Genomic DNA, 16391 nt, shown 5'->3' on the forward strand with positions numbered 1-16391 from the left:
TATGGAATACGAAAGAGAGTTTTCTTTTACAAAGGGTTTGGAATATGTTCAGGGGTGGGATGGCCATTTAAAAAACATACATAATCCAACACATGCCTAATTTAGTGTTCTAGGTCATAATGATTTAATTTGTTTTAACATCTGTAAAAGAACAATACAATGGTGAGAGTCTACTAGGTCCCTTTGCAGCTGGACAAGGAAGAGTTTTTTGGAGGAAGTACAAACCAGGTAGAGAATTAGCAACCTTATCCACACATAAAGTCAGTTCTGCTGACATGTAAATGTTTTTCACAGGTAGACTCTGCAGTTTCTATTTAGCACACCTGGGAAAGTCCAGCTTGGCTATGACATTTCGGTCCAGCTCACAAAGTTACCTATGCTTCAGAGTGATGTTTTCTAACGCTGAACATTACTTGGAAAACAAAAGTGATGAGCCAACTAACCCACACATATACTGAAATCTTAAGAGGAAATTACTGCCTACAAAACACATGTACACACACACACAACCACTTTTTAATATTTTTGAGTTTCACCAAGTTCTATTAAATGGCTTCGGAATGTTTGAAACATATCAAAAACTTCCGAGAAATTTTTGTTTCAGTAATTTTTCTATAGAAATGTTCGGGAAACTAAAATGTCTTCTTTTATTCATTTACATATTCACTCAGTAAACATGCATTGAAGTCTACCCTCAGTACTTAGGCACTCAGCTTATAACAGTGAAAAACCAAGGTTCCTGCACTGAAGGACTTTAATTTATTGAAGGATAGGAGCATATGCAAGTAGCTACAATTCAAAGAGGCAAGGTGATCAGAGAAGTATAAACAAAGTACTTGGGGTAAAAGAGAAAGAAGTGTCCAACTGCCAGGGTCTTTGAAGATCAACAGAGAAAGTTATATACGACTTCAACCTTCATGGATTGGAAAGAATTTACGAAGGGGAGAAGCAGAAAGAGTGACGTTTCAGGCAGAGAGAATAAAGCCTGGAGGTATAAAAGAGCATGTTAAGCCTTAAACCATATTGAAGAAGCCTTCTGCCTTTGGCATCCCCAGCATCTAGCACCTAACCAGTAATTAATTTTAGCCTGTTGACCTTGTGATTGACGTTGAAAGTGATGCGACATTTTGTGCTTATTACGAAATTTTGACTGTGATTATAATGATGACAAAATAGGATCTTGCCATAGAACTTGACCAAAGTGTCCATGTGCCTGTACTAACCAGTTATTTGCTACCATAATCAAGCTGCTTGCATTCTGCATTTCTAAACCCTTCAGTGCACTCTGAGAAAGTACTAGTATATAGCACGGCTACTTGTTGGGCCTGAAAGAGTATAGAAAGATTATTATACTTACACTATTATAATATAGTAAATATCTTTCTGAAATAAATTTTTTATATTCAGAATAATTCCTCTCACAATTTCAGTGATACACACACACATGACCAAATTGTTCCAAAATAAATCAGGAAAGTAATAGAGACAATAAAATAAAGAAAATTAGTACAAAAACTACGTTTGGACTAATTCTATTATGTATAACCTATTATATGTTCTTTAGTCTCTATAATAAAAACAATTTATTACTAGACTAAAAATAAACAGAATGTACAGCCCAGAATTAGAAGCTATTATATATAGCATCCTGATATTCAATAAAGGAAACACCATTAATCAACGGGAAAGTGAAGGTTTAGTCAATAAGGGCTGAGTGACCAGTTAGCAATTTGGAAAAAATCTATTTAGAACCTCATTTCATTCCACGCAACCAAAATAAACTTCAGAAAAATTAAGGAAGTAAACATGCAAAATTAAACAGAAATTAGTCGGAAAAAAGAAGTAACATGAATATTTATCAAATGTCTAGAGGCAAAATGATTTACTAGGCTTAAAAATGATAAAAGACATAAGGGAGAAAATGAAAGATTATACTATATGAAAATATAAAACTTCATACATAAACTCTGAAAATCATGAGATTAACATCAAATCTCAGAAAAATACTAAAAACATTAATGTCTTTACGATATTATGAGCTTATACTACTTGACCAAAAACTCCACAGGAAAAAAAGGGGGCTAAAATACAAAAAAAATTAAAAATTAACTAAATACAAAAGGGAAATTTAAAATAATTGTATTTATAAATTACAACTCATCAATAAACATATAAAACTTATATTCATTATTAGTAGGAGAAATATAAAACAACACTGAGATATCATTGTTTGGCTGATATCAACAGTATTTTTCTAACTAATAATATTCAATGCAGATGCAGAGGTGGTACAATGGAGAATCTTTGTGTTTGGATAATGAAGTTGTCATTACTTTTATCTTATTGATTTTTTTCAAATGTCTTTAATGGTGACATTACTTTTATAATTGAAAAAAAGTGACCATACATATCTGTATTAATTAAGAAAAATATCTTCCCCAAATTGGAGTAAATTTATAATTGCATATTACTGGGCCAACAGGCATACACTCCCACTGCCTGTTGTTGAAAAGACTGCTTGACAGCAGTAGGATCTCCCAGTGAAGAAGGCTGATTTCTATCTACCAGCTCGAAATGTTTAATAACAAAATAGATATTGCTATACGGCCATTATTAGTCAAAGCCAAAATTTTTTTAATAGAAAATATACAGATAACTGTAACATGTATATCCAGCAGAATTCTAAGCAATGTGGTTGAAGAAACAGTGTAACTAAATTACTAGGAACTTTTCCTAGAGGGGTATCACGTGTGTAAGTGCTTCAAAAATTTTTATCATCTATTTCTCTTTTCTTTAAAGAGGTTTATGGAGGCACTTGAGTTTATTTTAATACAGTTTTAAATACCTGTAAAATAACTCCACCTCTATACGATTTGTTGTTGTTGTTGTTTGATGGTAGTGGAGGTGTGTTATGGGGGTGACTCTTGACAGTTCACTGAAATCTGAATGAATGGATGGAAAGAATGATAAATGGTAAATATAATACCACATGCTGATGGCACCAAGGGCCAAGAGTTCAGCACAGGGGTTAAGGGGAAGAGAAGTTCCACGAAGGGTCGCAGAAAACTCCATGTGCTAGTTCATTGCTTGGACTAAAAACCATTAATGAGTTTCTCCTTGTCCTTCCAGCTTATATAAAACATGTAAGAAATAAAATCAAGGTCCTCCTTTTGAAATTAGTTCACAAAAATTGTTGAACCAGCTACAATGAAAAAATTTACATCTCTCTTTTTGCAAAACCTATTTAGAGACTACTGTCTTGTGAAGATGTCTTGTAGAATGTATGACCATGGGGATCAGATCACTATGATCCTGATTGTAACTGGGGAATGGGGAGTAGGGGGTAGGTCAGGCTGGTTTTCAGGCACCGAGGATCTGACTACTCAAATCAGTCCTATAAAATTGAAATAACCCTACCTTCCTCAGCTCCCATCCACCTGACAGGGTACATAGAGGACTCGCAAGGCTGTGGGTCCCAATGCATCAGCTGCTGTTTTTGTTCTCTGCTGACCAGGGGGATTTCCAGTTCAGGAGTCTGGTGATCATGGCGTCCCTGACAGAGTAAGAACAGGAGGACCCGGTCACACAAGTGCTTGTATACTGCTTTCCTTTCTTCCCTCGGAGGTTGCAAAGGTGCTTCAGGATGGTGATAATAAAGAATAAGAGTGAAACTAATTTGAACCTGATTGTAAGAGGATAGATTTACTGTATCCTTTCTGTATCTAACTCAAAGTTAAAAGAAACACAAAAAAATCTCCAAAAAAGCTGAAGGAGAATCAACAAAACACTAAAAAAAAAAAAATCAAAACAAATAAGAGTTTATTAAGTGGCTTGATATAAAATAAATGAATGAAATTAATACCTTTCCTTTATATAAGCAGCATTAACCAGTTAGAAAACAAAAAGAGAAACAGTCTATTCCTTCAAAATAGGGGTAGGAGTATAGAAAACTTATAAGATTATACTGAGAGACAGTGAACAGAAAGACACTTTTATAAAATTATCAATCCTGCCCAAATTAATTACTATTTAATGCAATTTCAATCACATAAAATACTTTTCATTTTTCAAACTACAGGGAAAAGCTGTAAGTTACAGATAAAAGTTGTACATTAATACGAAGATAAATACAGGAGACTGCCTGTATATTTTTATTAAAAAGGAAAATTGAGCAAGGCAGGGTAGGGTACTTGCTATATGGCTGTTAAAACTGCTTACAAAAGTGCTGTGATCAGATTAGATGTGATGCTAGTAAAGAAAGAGACAAGTCAGCAGCAGCCAGAAAAAGATTCAGTTACCTGTGGTAACTTGATATATAACAAAATTAACATTTTCAATTTAGTGGGGAAAATTCAGTCTATTTAATAAACAGTGTTATGATTGCTGATTCACCTAGGAAAAAAGTTTGTTTAACCTCTATCTCACAATTAAGTACAAAAATTTATATACACATATATATGAAGTATATATGTATATGTGAAAGCGTATATAAATTATACATGCCATTTGTTTTCTCACTTGCACTTTGGACTTTTTTCATCAGTACATGTATCTTATTCTTGTTTAATGACCTCTGAATGTAACAATTTATTTAACTATTTTTTTTTATGGACATAGGTCTTGGTTCCAAGTTTTTAAGGGTACTTTCATAAAAGCACAATTAGTAGGCAAAAAGATATGAGCATTTAAAATATTTAGTTTGGGCTAAATTACTGTCACAAAATTCTAGAAAAAATTCCTCATGTGGTCTCTTTTTTAAGAGATTATTTTCAGTTAGTTCATGGATGTCTTAATTTGCCCACTACTGTACTTGATCAAATCTTAAGTTTTAATTGAGCACTTTCTTTGCTTCTGACAGTGAGCTAAGGACAGGGGCAGAAGGCATGGAGATGGTCAAGGGATACAATACAAAGTCCTTATCCTTAGGGCGGTTCCCAAAAAAAAGTAGGGACTTCCCTGGTGGCGCAGTGGTTACGAATCTGCCTGCCAGTGCAGGGTACATGAGTTCAATCCTTGGTCCGGGAAGATCCCACATGCCTCGGAGCAACTAAGCCCGTGCACCACAACTGCGGAGTCTGTGCTCTAGAGCCTGTGAGCCACAACTACTGAAGCCCGTGCGCCTAGAGCCCGCGCTCTGCAACAAGAGAAGCCACCGCAATGAGAAGCCCACACACCACAATGAAGAGTAGCCCCCGCTTGCCGCAACTAGAGAAAGCCCACGTGCAGCAACGAAGACCCAACACAGCCAACAATAAATAAATAAAATAAATTTATTTTTTTAAAGTAAAGAAAAATACAGATATTTAAGTACCAAATTGGGTGATAATGTCTACTGTATATGCTTTAAAAGAATCAGAAATAAAGATTTTTTAAAAGATAAAACTTAACTATTTTCTGCAAATATATTCCCCCAAAATGATTATGACTCCACACCTATTTGGATCTTAATATTTATGGTGATTAATGTTAATAATAATGTCCATGATATTTGACGGACTGAAATAAGTTCTTCTACACCGCAGGAAAGTTCAAAACACATGAATGATCCTGAGACAAAGCTAATGAACACTTATTAACCATGTACTATGTGCCAGGTGCTTTGATTACAGTCTCTTCTATTTTTTTCACCTCAGCATGGCCTGGAAGGAGGATACTTTGCCGGTGATTCTCTAAAACGAGAGACAGTTTTAGAGACTGAAGATTAAAAAAGAGAAGCTAGCGTCTATAGAGCCCCTATTACCTGCCTAGCACTGCACTAGAATCTTGAATACAGTCTCTTCTATTTTTTTCACCTCAGCATGGCCTGGAAGGAGGATACTTTGCCGGTGATTCTCTAAAACGAGAGACAGTTTTAGAGACTGAAGATTAAAAAAGAGAAGCTAGCGTCTATAGAGCCCCTATTACCTGCCTAGCACTGCACTAGAATCTTGAAGCACACTATTTCTGTTTTACAAACACTTGATACTCTAAGGGGAGCCTGAAGATACCTTCTAACTGGAGACCAAAGGAGGAAGTACTGAGGACAGAATGGAGTCCTCAGGGACACAGTCCTAAGGGTTATAAGCTTTCATTTGAGGAGCAGAGGCACATGAGAACGGTCTCTGGCTGACATAAGTGCACTCACTAGTAGGCCTGGGAGGTCACCCTACCACCAACACAACAACCACTTTCCCCTACAGGTCTCCAAAAGTCAATGGCTGACTCATCTGGAATACAAAAGGCCAGTCTGCCCCAACCATAACTCTGCCATACCATTTATGCTCCAGAGTCCTCCAGCGGTCAAGACTAGATTTTACCTGTGACTATATCCTTGATGAACGATGTGCCCTTTCCCATTTTGCCTCCCTGTCTCTGTTATAGGTTTTTCCTGAACACCACTCTCTCAATGAGTCACTTGGGCCTAAATCTATCTCAGGTTCTGCGTCTAAAGAACCCAGCCTAAGACAAAGGGGACTTGAGGTCCTGGCTGTATTTCTATTTATCACACCTAACATTTTCTAATCTTCACAATGACTCTTCAAAGTAGGTATTGTTATTCCAGTTTTATGAATTTGCATATTAAGATTGGTCCACTGAGTCAGATTCAGCAAAGAGGCAGATCCCAGAGAAAACAGGAGTCAACTGCTTAAATAGTTCCAAAAGGAATGGCCAAAGGCTGCCTTTAATAAGGGAGGTGTTTCGCTATCCCACTCTAAGGCCATCCATTCTAACTTTCCACAAACTTACCCTTCAGAGGAAAGTCATACCTAAGATGACACAAGTGGTATCTTTTCAATCCATGTTACTGTTCTCTATCTTTAAACTTAATCTTATTCATTTCTGATCCCTGGCATGGGGAACTTACTAAATAAATATTTTTCAAATTAATATATGCCTAAGGACTGCAGGATCTAAACAGGAGTGTCGTTTCTCTAGGCTTGACGTCTCCATCATTTGTACCTTCCCTAGAGCTAGACCCATTTCCCCACAATGAACCTTCTGACTTGAATGCTGATAACATTCCTCTACCTCACCTTCCAACTGAGTGGGTCAAGGTCAACCATAGATTCATAACTATACAAGCCTGGAAATCTCACGCTAAACTCTAAATCGACTGGAAGTTTCTGGACCAATTTTCCAGCCTTGAAGTACGCCTTCATATGACTAACAAGAACCGCAAGTATGCACTGAATGGGACACTATATCACACTTGATCAGGTGAAAGAAAATTTAATTGAGCACAGAGTGGAATTATCAGAGTTTAGACTATAGTGTGTTATATAGTCCATTGGATGGCTGGTACTAATGAAAGGATCTACCTCTTAATGTTGATAACTAAATCAGAGCTTCTCACTATAAAGCTACCCAATTAAGTCCTACGGTTTGTACTTCATACGCCTCAGTGATCTCTTGAAAGACTGACCCTAAATCAGACAAGGTATCTTGGAACCCAGTGGTCTAGAAAAATAAAGTGAAGTATAGTAGCTGGGAGGATTAGGACATTATGAGTGGAGCAGAAGGTAGAGATAACCCACCACTACCCCCCACTCCACCCTCACAGCTGGCTCTCAGAGCATCACATCCTCCACTGACTGAGCTGCAAATTCCAGGACAATGAAAACAAGTGCTTCATAAGACTTTCGAAAATTCCTCAAGGCACTACATTTATAAGGTAGGGACCCTGCCTTCAGCTGCTTCAACATGTCAAATTTTCTGAGACTTTCAGTACATGCCTGTTATGACCTTAATCCCAGAACATGTGTATTATTCACCTTCCAAATTATTTCCTTACAGATGTCACCATGGAGCAGAGATGTCAGAGGTGGGAGTAATTTTATTGTCACAAAGATACCACTTTTTTCTTTCAATGCTGGAAGGCAGAGATCGAATGAGCCATAGCATCAGTAAGAGATATGAGATTTATAACTACAGGTTTTTAAAGCTCATAGTAGAAAATGAAGAGGAAGAAATGGCATGGCAGGTGAATACATTTGGGGTGTATTACAGAACAGAACAAGAATAATCACTTATGCCTGTCAGAACAGATGGATCTGGAAATAGTTTAGTCCTCAGGGCCAAATGTGACCACAGTAACTTGTTTTTCCCACAGGTCTACAGCCTATCTATGTTTAAAACAAAACAAAACAAAAACAAACAAAACACTTTGCAGGAATCCAAATGACCGATACTGAAAGAACACAGGAAATAATATTAATACTATCTAATAAATTCCACTTTCTCTGGCAAACCTATATGCCGGAATTGCTTGCAACAGACGTGCTTGCATGGGAATCACCCTGGAGGCTTCTTAACACAAAAAAACAAGCAGACAAAAATCTACTTAATCCTGAAGAAATCTACATCTCAAATCATCTCCCCCGCAGTGATCTAGATTCACACTGAAATTATAACAGTGATTTTGCTCAGCAAAAAGGACTGGAAAGACATGAGCTTGGGAAATGATATTTTGATCTAAGAATCCTGATTGAGTGCCTTGCTGCCTCTTTTAAGTCTTCCTGGCTCTTTGTTTACATATCAGGTGACAAGTCAGCAGGGGCACAGCTCTGATTCCAGAAAAGACCCCCCCAGAACATTCACTTGATAAGCTGCCTCCTCTCTTCACTCCCACTCCTCTGGTGAGGGAGTTTAAACTTCAGTAGAGTCTCTTACAGCTCACCATGGGTGGAAAAGCAAAGCCGCAAAGCTGGAGGCCGTGGCTGGAAGACACTGCAGTTCTGTCACTCCTCCAGATGAGGTCATAAGGATAACTTTGTGTGAATTTCAACATTTCTTATTTTTATCTTTCTTTGATGTGCAGAGAAGCCTAGAATGCCCAGAGATAAAGAAAGGAACTAACGATGTTGGAAATAAGTATAAACATTGACTATGGGTTTGGGACTGGCAACTTCTGGACTCCCCATCTCCGCTGCTGGTAATGGCTTTTCACCACACATGCTTTCCAGGAATGTTTTTGAAGCTGAGCCCAAGAGGTTTCTCAGCTATGCTTCCAAAGTCTTCACAGACAGCCAAGCACATGCCCACTACATTTACTGCCCCCTATGTGGCTTGAGCAACTTCATCTGCTTTAAACATTAACCTCCTGGTTCAGACTATATTTAAAGGGTTCCACTAATGCACCTCATTCAGGTTCTGAAAACCATTTAGGCTTCTGGAGTCACAGTTCTGCTCTACATGACAGTGACCACCCTGAGCTACATTTCTTGTGTGACTTGATCTACGCCAGAGCATTATTTTTACAGTAGAATTTCTTCTCTTATAAAATAGAGAAGATGTGGTTTCATCCTTGCAGGATAAGTGTGATGGTGAATAAGATAAAGGCTAAATTTACTCGGAAATAAACACTGCCTATTAAGTATTATAACCACACATCAACAGACTCCATTTTAGATTGTGGCTTGAGGGTGTTAGGCTATCTGCTGGCTTAGCTGACTAATCTACCCCTTTGGTAAGACTGGTTCTTATATTTTTCCTGTAGAGAGAAGAGGTGAAAAGATAAGCTATTTTTTAGTTCATGCATTCATTCATCATTTTTTAAGAGACCCCTCTGAGTACTACGTAGAAAATAGACGGGGCTGGGAAAGACTAGCAATGGGGAGACTAATCAGGCAGCTAGTGCCATCCCCAGTCAAGAGGTTAAAAACCCCACGTTGCAAAGCAAAATTATTTTTACAAGTTATGGAAGTACGCAAGTCTCACATGGATGCCTAATGGATCAACTTTGCCATACCAAAGGAGAGGGGGTATAGTGCAGCCCTAGACTCTTGGTTCAAATTCCAGCTTTGGCCATTGTAAGACCTTGATTCTTGCATCTTGATGACTTGTTTCTTGTACCTACGTTCTCTCATCTTTAAAAAGAGGCTAAATGTAGTACCTACCACATAGGATCGTCAAGAATACAGGAGTTAAGTATATGTGAAGTGTTTAGAATCGTTCCCGCCAGGCAATAAGTGCTACTTGTTTTTTGCCTGGCACTATAAAGGATCTAAATGGGGCAATGTGGTTTGTGGCCCCAAGAGGGCAGCAGAGAAATAAGAACAGATGTGGAAGTACACAATGCCAGATTCACGTTAGTTATCAAAGAAGATGTACTGTCTGATGAGGAAAAAAAGAAAAAACCGGGAGAAGGCTTCTATGAATCATGCAAAATGGAGGTTGAGTTCAGGGTCACTTAGAGCCTGCTACTTTGTTCTTGATAACAGTTCAAGACACAAGTGTAGTCAAAATCAATGACTCCAGTAATGAGAAGGATCCAGGCATTCACCTGGGAACACACTTCCAAGATGGCTCACTCACATGGCCAGCGAGTTGATGCTGGCTGCTGGCTGGGAGCTTGGCTGAGGGCCAGAGCCTTTGGTTTCTCTCCACGTGGACCTCTCTCTGTGGCCTGGGCTTCCTCACAGTATGGCAGCTGGGTACCAGGATGAGCATCCCAGAGAGGACAGGGAGAGTGGTATCACTTTTCATGACCTAGCCTCAAAAGTCACACATGTCACTTCTACCATATTCTAACAGTCAAAGCTGTAACAAAAGCCCACCCACTTTCAAGGGGACAGGACATAGATGCTACCTCCTGATGGGGAGTGGCAAGGTTCTGGAAAAGCATATGGAATGGGAAATATTCTTATATCCATTTAAAAAAATACATAATCAACCATAAAGTAGATAAAGCAGATCCTAGAAATTCACACTAGGTCCTTTCTGTCTCTCGTTTTCACATGCAGAGCATCAGTATGTCGTAACAGGTGCGGGGGCAAAATACATTCCAAAACGAATCTGATCTCACTTCCACTATTCCCCCCGGAGTCCAAGCTGACATGCTTCTCTCCCTGGATCACAGCAAAGCCTCCTGAGCGGCTTCCTCACTTCCAATTTAGCCCCACATATTATTTATACCAGAGTCAGTGAAACTTTTCAAAACGTAAACCTGATCATGTCACACTGCTCATCTTAAAACCATCCAATTGCTTCCTATCATCCTTAGAATAAAAGCCGAATCTCTGGTGGTGGCCTACAAGACCCTCTCATATCACCTTTGGCTTTCTCTCCACCACATGCACACTGACCTTCTTCCTCTAATGCCAATACCTGGGAGTGTTTCTGTCTCAGGGCTTTCTGTTCCCAAGTCTCTTCATACCTGCTCTGTCCCATTATTCACACCTCTGCTCAAATACCACCTCCTGGATCACTGAATGTCAATGAGCACTTCCTATCCCTTAACCCCGCTTTACTTTTCTTATCATATTTATCACTGAAATTGTTATTTATATATTTGATTCCTTGTTCACGGTCTGCTCCTCCCTCTAGAATGTAAGCATTTCATAGACAGGGCTTTGGATTTTGTTCACGGCTTTTATTAATAGCACTGAGATACGTTCAATAAATAGCTATGTTGAACACTGAATGAAGAATTTTTTAAAAAAGGAAACATATAAACACACTCTTTATGGCCTTTCTGATTGGAGGTGGCATAAACTAAGCTCTGTTTTCACTATAATGAAAATGTTTGTGCTCCCTATTAGTTATGGGCAACGCTTTTCTAGGATCCTGTGGGTCTATAGACTAGTTTAGGGGTGGCTGGTTGTCTCAACATGTACACTTAAGGGGGTTTCAGCTCGACGCTGGCTGTTTGCACTGCCGGGGTTCAGTCATGTCTGGGCTTGTTTGGCAAGCTGGTGGTGACAGGCCTCAGAAAGTTGAATTCTAATGAAGTTTTTGGTTTTGAATAGTTGAAGATAAAGGAGGCTGTGGCTGTGGTGAATGAGACAAGTAGGGAGTGGGGACAGGAAGGGAACTTGAGGGTAGTGATGCCTAAGTGAACACGTCCTCACTCTTCTGGACTTCTCAGCACAACTGGACATGCTTCCTACACTTGGAGAATTCCCACCCCCTTGGCAGCTAGGACACCGGGCTAAGACACGGGTCCCCACTAACACATACACCTGAGCAAGGTTTTGAATCACTGCAGAGAAACAAGTGACCCCTGGGGTCCACTCTGGTGAGACAGGCAGCCGGCAAATCCAGCTTCCAGAGGAGGGGTGGCTAAGGTCACACACCAGCCAAGACCAGGCACCAGCAGTGAGTCTGTGCCCAGCAGAGGCCACAGAACAGTTTCCAGCAGAGCAATTCTTCAGTGTGATTCTGGGCATTGATCCTGGCCAGGGAGCCTCCCAGCCTGGTTTCTGGCCTCTTGGGATATCCTGTATTCACTAATAAATTCCTTTTCTGCTCACACTATATCTCAATTAGCTGCAGCTGAGAACTGACAGGGACTGGTGGGGTGTTTATTTCCAGTCTAACCCAGGGACCAGGCCCGACACCTCTGGAGAAAGGAGCTGGAAACCAAAATGGCAGAAATTAGTTTAATAAGCAATTCTGTGAGACTGGGAGCATGCACGGTAGTGCTTTGTTCCCCAGGTGACAGAATTCTACACTGAGCAGGAAAATGAGCCCTCGCCCACTTTTCCTTGGAACACAGCAGAATCCAGGCACCAGGGAGACCCCAGAGAAATAGTCTTCAAACAACTTTTAGAAGTTCTAATTCTTCTTTAACGAAATCCAACACAGAAACAAACCCCCTAAGAACTGGATAAAAGTGGACTGCTTTGGTCGGGGTGGGACCTGGCATCCCTACCATGGGGTGGGGGGCTTACAGATCCCTCTGCCCACTTTGCAATCAACCTCTAGAACTCAATGATGGTGTCGGGCAGGAAGCTCACAGAGTCTGTGACACCCAGGCGACCATGGAGAATCACCTGAGATGACACCTGGCAGGTGCATGCCAGAAAGGCAGCAGTCCCAAGTGAGCAGATTTATTTCTGGGGACATCACCTAAGGGTTCCCATTAAGACTGGTGGGGAGGCCACTGGGCCTTGTTTTAGGGACTCCAGGCCTTGCTTCAGAATGTGGGGACAGTTAACCAGAGGGATTTGAACATTACATAATGTAATGTCTTTTCTAACACAATCTAGTAAAACCTGGAGAAATTTTGGTTGCACACCTGTTTACTCAACTATATCTTACCAGTGGTACATTATGCATATTCAAATTACTTAACTTGCCTTAAAACTTAGTAAATTTGTTTATTAATTTCTGTTGTAAATTCATCTTTGGGGGAGAGCAATTTAAGTTGCTCACAAGTGCCTCTCTGCCTGCATCTCCAAGCGTTTTCCATACTCACTCACCTACCCCACTGATGGACCTCTGAATTCTAAACGCTTATCAGAGAGCCCTGGGCGTCTCCTAGCACAAGGCTCTCCTGATCCAACCTTTGCCCACTGGATTGGCTCCCCTTACATCACCTTAGCTGCCTTTGTTAACCAAATGCCTGTGGGTATTACAGTGGAATGTGTGTGAGTGCGGGATAAATTTGGGGTTCAAATTCTTACTAGCAATGAGATTTTCAGAGAGTTGTTTAAGCTCTCTGAGCATCCGAATAGATAAAATAATACTAACCTTGTTATGAGATAAGGTACTTAAAGTAACAAGTAGGAAGTCTTGAACCTGGAAGTTATACAAAAACATTACCCACTTCTGTGAGGGCACTTACTTTCTCAGGACCACACTTAACCATTATAGGTTTGACCCCTCTCCGTGCCTGTGGTCACCCAGTCTGATAGCCAGGACCAAGTGATAGGAGATCCTATAGACTTAAAAGATTTGCTCACTTCATGTCTCTTGTCACATTTTGGTAATTCTCATAATTTCAAATTTTTCATTATTATATTTGTTGTAGTAATCAGTGCTCTCTGATGTTACTATTATCACTGTTTTGAGGCACCATGAACCACACCCATATAAGACGGTGAACTTAATCGGTAAATGTTGTGTATGTTCTGACTGCTCCACCAACCAGCCATTCCCCCATCTCTCTCCCCTTCATCAAGCCTCCCTATTCCCTGAGACGCAACAATATTGAAATTAGGCCAATTAACAACCCTACAACACCCTCTAAGTGTTCAAGTGAAAGGAAGAGTTGTACGTCTCTCACTTTAAATCAAAAGCTAGACATGATTCAGCCTAATGAGGAAGGCATGTCAAAAGCCAAGATAGGCTGGAAGCTCTGCCTCTTGTGGCAGTTAGCCAAATTGTGAATGCAAAGGAAAAGTTCTTGAGGGAAATTAAAAGTGCTACTCCAGTGAACACACAAATGACAAGAAAGCAAAACAGCCTTATTGCTGATACGGAGGAAGTTTTAGCAGTCTAGATAGAAGATTAAACCAGGTCACAATATTTCCTTAAACCAAAGCCTAATCCAGAACAAGGTCATAACTCTCTTCAATTCTAAGAAGGCTGAAAGGGTTGAAGAAGCTTCTGAAGAAAAGTCTGAAGCTAACAGAGGTTGGTTCATGAGGTTTAAGGAAAGAAGCTGTCTCCATAACTTACAAAGCTGGCTACACTAAACAAATTTTCAATGTAGACAAAACAGCCTTACATTGGAAGACAATGTCATCTAGGACTTTCATAGCTAGAGAGGAGAAGTCAATGCCTGGTTTCAAAGCATCAAAGGACAGGCTGACTCTCTTGTTACGGGCTAATGCAGCTGGTGATGTGAAGTTGAAGTCAATGCTCATTTACTATTCTGAAAATCCTAGAGCCCTTAAGAATTAGGTTAAATCTACTCTGCCTGTGCTCTATTAATAGAACAATGAAGCCTGCATGACAGCAAGTCTGTTTACAACATGGTTTACTGAATATTTTCAGCCCACTGTTGAGAACTACTGCTCCGAAAAAAATATTTCTTTCAAAATATTACTGCTCATTGACAATGCACCTGGTCACCCAAGGGCTTTGATAGAAATGTACAACTATTATATTAATTTTGTTTTTATGCCTTCTAACACAGCATCCATCCTGTAGCCAATGGATCAAGCAGTAATTTCACCTTTCAAGTCTTATTATTTACGAAATACATTATATAAGGCTATAGCTGCAAGCGATAGTGATTCCTCTAATGGATCTGGGCAAAGAAAATTGAAAATTTTCGGAAAAGGATTCAGCCCTAGATGTGATTAAGAATACTCATGATTCATAGGCAGAGGTCAAAACATCAACATTCACAGGAACTTAGAAGAAGCTGATTCCAATCCTCACGGAAGACTTTGAGGGATTCAAAACTTCAGTGGAGGAAGTAACTGCAGATATGTTGGAAATATGAAGAGAACTAGAATTAGAAATGGAGCCGGGACTTCCCTGGTGGCACAGTGGTTAAGAATCCGCCTGCCAATGCAGGGGACACGGGTTTGACCCCTCATCTGGGAAGGTCCCACATGCCATGGAGCAACTAAGCCACAACTACTGAGCCTGAGCTCTAGAGCCCACGAGCCACAACTACTGAGCCTGTGTGCCACAACTACTGAGCCCACGCACCTAGACCTGGTGCTCCACAACCAGAGAAGCCACCGCAATGAGCAGTCCGTGCACCACAACAAAGGGCAGCCCCTTGTGGGGGCAGCCAAAAATAAATAAATAAATAAATTTATATAAAAAAAAAAAGAAGTGGAGCCTAAAGATGTGACTGCATTGCTGTAATCTCATGATACAGCTTGAACAGCTGAGGAGCTGCTTCTTATGAATGAGCAAAGAAAGTGGTTTCTTGAGATGGAATCCACTCCTGGTAAAGATGCTGTGAAGACTGCTGAAATGAAAACAAAAGATTTAGAATATTACAAAAACTTGGTTGAGAAAGCAATGGTGGGGTCTGAGAGAACTGATTCCAATTTTGAAAGAAGTTCTTCTGTGGGTAAAATGCTATCAAACATCATTGCCCACTACAGAGAAATTGTTCGTGAACGGAAGAGTCAACTGGGTCAGCAGGCTTCATTGCTGTCTTATGTTAAGAAACTGCCACAACCTCCCCACCCTTCAGCAACCACCACCTGATCAGTCAGCTGCCATCAACATCGAAGCAAGACCCTTCACCAGTAAAAAGACTACAACATACTGAAGGCTCGGCTAATAGCATTTTTAGCAGTGAAGTATTTTTTAATTAGGGTATGTACATTATTTTTTAGACAATGATATTTCACACTTAAGAGACTAAAGAATAGTATAAATATAACTTTTATATGCACTGGGAAACCAAAAACTCACGTGACTCGCTTTATTGCTATATTCGCTTTATTGAAGTGGTCTGGAACCAAATCTGCCATGTCTCTGAGGCATGCTTGTATATGGGAAAAAAGAGTTCCAAAACCCTACAAACAGTATAAAACCATTTTAATAAAGCTCAAAACAACTAAAACTACATGGTTATATATGTATGTGTGCTAAAATTATCAATTAAAACAGGCAAGGGAATGATACCCATAACTTACAGGATAATGGTTGCCTCTTGCGGGGAAGCAGGAGAAGGAGAGAACATGATACGAGTAATGCACTGGTAATATGTTATT

Source organism: Delphinapterus leucas, chromosome 11 (genome assembly GCF_059928025.1).
Source record: "Delphinapterus leucas isolate spDelLeu-1000000601 "Yukka" chromosome 11, BTC_Dleu_Yukka2, whole genome shotgun sequence".
NCBI classification, from domain to species: Eukaryota; Metazoa; Chordata; class Mammalia; order Artiodactyla; family Monodontidae; genus Delphinapterus; species Delphinapterus leucas.